We start from the raw sequence: 5,195 nt of genomic DNA on the forward strand, positions 1-5,195 counted from the left end.
CCACTCTCACCACTACTATTCAACATAGTGTTGGAAGTTTTGGCCACAGCAATCAGAGCAGAAAAAGAAGTAAAAGGAATCCAGATAGGAAAAGAAGAAGTGAAACTCTCACTGTTTGCAGATGACATGATCCTCTACATAGAAAACCCTAAAGACTCTACCAGAAAATTACTAGAACTAATCAATGAATATAGTAAAGTTGCAGGATATAAAATTAACACACAGAAATCCCTTGCATTCCTATATACTAACAATGAAAAAACAGAAAGAGAAATTAAGGAAACAATACCATTCACCATGGCAACAAAAAGAATAAAATACTTAGGAGTATATCTACCTAAAGAAACAAAAGACCTATACATAGAAAACTATAAACCACTGATGAAAGAAATCAAAGAGGACACAAACAGATGGAGAAACATACCGTGTTCATGGATTGGAAGAATCAATATTGTCAAAATGGCTATTCTACCCAAAGCAGTCTATAGATTCAATGCAATCCCTATCAAGCTACCAACGGTATTTTCACAGAACTAGACCAAAGAATTTCACAATTTGTATGGAAATACAAAAATAACCTCGAATAGCCCAAAGTAATCTTGAGAAAGAAAGAATGGAACTGGAGGAATCAACCGCCTGACTTACAGACTCTTACTACCAAAGCCACAGTCATCAGACAGTGTGGATACTGGCAACCAAAGACAGAAAATATAGATCAATGGAACAGAATAGAAAGCCCAGAGATAAATCCACGAACCTATGGACACCTTATCTTTGACAAAGGAGGCAAGAATATACAATGGAAAAAGACAACCTCTTTAACAAGTGGTGCTGGGAAAACTGGTCAACCACTTGTAAAAGAATGAAACTAGAACACTTTCTAACACCATAACAACAAAAATAAACTCAAAATGGATTAAAGATCTAAATGTAAGACCAGAAACTATAAAACTCCTAGAGGAGAACATAGGCAAAACACTCTCCGACATAAATCACAGCAAGATCCTCTATGACCCACCTCCCAGAATATTGGAAATAAAAGCAAAACTAAACAAATGGGACCTAATGAAACTTAAAAGCTTTTGCACTACAAAAGAAACTATAAGTAAGGTGAAAAGACAGCCGTCAGATTGGGAGAAAATAATAGCAAATGAAGAAACAGACAAAGGATTAATCTCAAAAACATACAAGCAAACTCCTGCAGCTCAATTCCAGAAAAATAAATGACCCAATCAAAAAATGGGCCAGAGAACTAAACAGGACATTTCTCCAAAGAAGACATTTACAGATGGGCTAACAAACACATGAAAAGATGCTCAACATCACTCATTATTAGAGAAATGCAAATCAAAACCACAATGAGGTACCATTACACGCCAGTCAGGATGGCTGCTATCCAAAAGTCTACAAGCAATAAATGCTGGAGAGGGTGTGGAGAAAAGGGAACCCTCTTACACTGTTGGTGGGAATGCAAACTAGTACAGCCGCTATGGAAAACAGTGTGGAGATTTCTTAAAAAACTGGAAATAGAACTGCCATATGACCCAGCAATCCCACTTCTGGGCATACACACTGAGGAAACCAGATCTGAAAGAGACACGTGCACCCCAATGTTCATCGCAGCACTGTTTATAATAGCCAGGACATGGAAGCAACCTAGATGCCCATCAGCAGATGAATGGATAAGGAAGCTGTGGTACATATACACCATGGAATATTACTCAGCCGTTAAAAAGAATTCATTTGAACCAGTCCTAATGAGATGGATGAAACTGGAGCCCCTTCTACAGAGTGAAGTAAGCCAGAAAGATAAAGAACATTACAGCATACTAACACATATATATGGAATTTAGAAAGATGGTAACGATAACCCTATATGCAAAACAGAAAAAAAGACACAGAAGTACAGAACAGACTTTTGAACTCTGTGGGAAAAGGTGAGGGTGGGATGTTTCAAAAGAACAGCATGTATATTATCTATGGTGAAACAGATCACCAGCCCAGGTGGGATGCATGAGACAAGTGCTCGGGCCTGGTGCACTGGGAAGACCCAGAAGAATCGGGTGGAGAGGGAGATGGGAGGGGGGATCGGGATGGGGAATAAGTGTAAATCTATGGCTGATTCATATCAATGTATGACAAAACCCACTGAAATGTTGTGAAGCAATTAGCCTCCAACTAATAAAAAAATTAAAAAAAAAAAAAGATGTGTTTTAATTGCATATAATCCCCATTTATCAAAATCACATGTATACTATCCTTCCCCTGTACCTCTTTGAAACAGTTTCTCAAGTTTCTCAGAGTTATTTGAGGCACTGTCTTCTGGGTTGCTCATATTGCCCACCTAAAACCTTAACACACAACTCTCAAGTTCTTTTATGTTGCCAGTTTCTTCAGGCTTTTTAAAAGAATTGTTATCGTATAAATGTTAATATTGACATTCCCCCAAAGCAGGGTCTGTATCATAATTTTCCCTAAGCAACTATTCATTATAATAGTTTTTGAGTTGAAGAATAATATAGTGATGTTGGAATGGTATCATAGACCCAATGGACATGAGTTTGAACAAATTCCAGGAGATAGTGAAGAACAGGGAAGCCTGGCTCCAGTCTACTGCAGCCGGGGAGTCTGCAGCCCATGGGGTCACAAAGAGATGACTAAGCGACTGAACAACAGCACAGACAATGCTAAACTCGATTATGGGAAAAGCTTTTTGATTTCTCAAGAAAATGCAATTACATTTTTCTTTTAGTTATACTGTTTTTCACATAGTTACAAAGTAGGCCACAGTATGAAAAAGAGAGCATGTGCAAGATTCTAGTAAGACTGTCACATTACGTTTATAGTCTTTGTGTAGTAAATTAAAAATAAAGTTAAATATTTAATATTCATTTAATTTCTAGAAAGATTGGTTTCTGGTCAAATTGTAAAACACTATTCTCTTGTGTGCACCTGCTCTGCCTCTTTCTGACTTTAATTTTCTAAAAATTAGTGTGAAATAATGAAATCAAAAATGTTTCAAAGAAGGAAATAAAATCACTCCCATAGTTAGTTACAAACTGGAAAAACCAACCCTAAAGGAAGAAAAGTACATGAAAGAAGGATTGCAAATTGAATGGAAAAAAACTGTACACATATGTATAACCATATATGTATATGTGTGTATATATATATATATATATATATATATATATATATATATATATGAATAATTCAAATTTGAATAGCAAAAAGAAAATATACATATGGAAATATCCTTGATAAACTGCTGGCAATAAAAATATGAATAATGAAAAATGAATCTAGGGAGTCTGTATGGATATTAGTAGATTTTGAAATTCCTAGATTTTCATTTAATTGCTTTTCATTCATATGTGTCTAATTCATAAAACAGGACTTTTATTTTTTCATTTGCTTGAAAAAAGACAGTCCTCCTTTCCATTTCCATGAAGGCTTGCTTGACTTGCTGATTCCTTAGGGTATAGATAAAGGGGTTCAGCATGGGGGCTATGGAGGTTTTTAACATAGCCACCCCCTTGCTCAAAGACACCCTGTCCTTTGCTGATGGATTCATATACATGAAAATGCAGCTACCATAAGAGATGGAGATGACAATCATGTGGGAAGAACATGTGGAAAAGGCCTTTGTCCTCTGAGTGGTAGAAGGGATCCTCAAAATTGTTCTGATGATATATGTATAGGACAGAATTATTAATGCTAAAGTGAACAATAGAATAAACACAGCACAGGAAAGCCCTACTATCTCTAGAAATTTGGTGTCTGAACAAGAAAGGTATAATAAGGGGAAATAACCACAACTAAAATGGTCAATAACATTGGACTTACAGTAATCAAGCTGTAGGAAGAGCATTACTAATGGGAATATGATTAAGAATGAAGCCAGCCAAGAGGCCAAGACAAGGAGTGTGCAGAATCTGTGATTCATGATGGTCATGTAATGCAGCAGTTTGCAGATGGCAATGTAACAGTCATAGGACATGGCAACCAGGAGGTAAAACTGTAATCAGTGATTCCCAAGAAAATGAAAAAAAAAAAAATAACTGAGCCATACAATCATTAAAAGAGTTGGTTTTATCTCTTGTAATAATGGTGGCCAAGAACTTGGGTATACTGACAGTTGTGAATGAAACTTCTACTAAGGAGAAATTTCTGAGAAAGAAATACATGGGGGTTTGGAGGTGGCCATCCCGCAGAGTCAGGGTGATAATGGTCAAGTTCCCAGTGATGCTGAGCATGTAGGTGATGAGCAGAAAGATAGAGCTCACAACTCGAAGTTGTGGATTATCTGACAGTCCCAGGAGGATAAACTCTGTTATTTCTGTGTAGTTTCTCATTTTTTCTTCTTCTTCTTTTGAGTAACCTTCAGGAGAAAACACAAAAAGACACAGAAAAGGGGATTATCCATGTCTAGCACTGGGATTTGTCTCTGGAAGTAAACCTACTATGCTCTGCTAACATAATTCAGGAGATTGTTTAAAAGTTAATGATATAGATAACTTGTTTTGAAGTAAGTTTTTACTACATGTCGGATTTGTGTTTCACATAGCATGTTACTTTATAAAATTCCTGGTTTACAAACTGGCATCAGGCTAAAACTATTTTTAAAAATCTTATACAAACAACATATCCTTCACAGTAAAACCAGGGATTATAATCTATGTTTTTCTCAAACTTAGGATTTGCTACCTGTTGACTCTTAAAGAGTCTCCACAGGATCCCCTCCTACCGGGACACTCTTTGTCTTTTCTTCAACCTCAGTAAATCATCCTATCCTCACAGGACTGGAAAAGGTCAGTTTTCATTCCAATCCCTAAGAAAGGCAATCCCAAAGAATGCTCAAGCTACCGCACAATTGCACTCATCTCACACACTAATAAGGTAATGCTCAAAATTCTCCAAGCCAGGCTTCAGCAATATGTGAACCAAGAACTTTCAGATGTTCAAGTTGGTTTTAGAAAAGGCAGAGGAACCAGATCAAATTGCCAATATCTGCTGGATCATCGAAAAAGCAAGAGAGTTCCAGAAAAAATATCTATTTCTGCTTTATTGACTACGCCAAAGCCTTTGACTATGTGGATCACAATAAACTGTGGAAAATTCTGAAGGAGATGGGAATACCAGACCACCTGACCTGCCTCTTGAGAAACCTGTATGCAAGTCAGGAAGCAACAGTT

The 5,195-nt window shown here is 36.8% G+C and overlaps 2 pseudogenes; both read right to left on the bottom strand.

Annotated features, from left to right (window-relative positions):
- LOC122423187 overlaps window positions 1–2,335 on the bottom strand; it is a 12,837-nt pseudogene extending 10,502 nt beyond the window's left edge.
- A 1,029-nt stretch (window positions 2,336–3,364) lies between these two features.
- Window positions 3,365–4,355, bottom strand: LOC122423188 (annotated as a pseudogene).
- Window positions 4,356–5,195: the final 840 nt, after the last annotated feature.

This window comes from Cervus canadensis, chromosome 21 (genome assembly GCF_019320065.1).
Source record: "Cervus canadensis isolate Bull #8, Minnesota chromosome 21, ASM1932006v1, whole genome shotgun sequence".
In the NCBI taxonomy this organism is placed as follows: domain Eukaryota; kingdom Metazoa; phylum Chordata; class Mammalia; order Artiodactyla; family Cervidae; genus Cervus; species Cervus canadensis.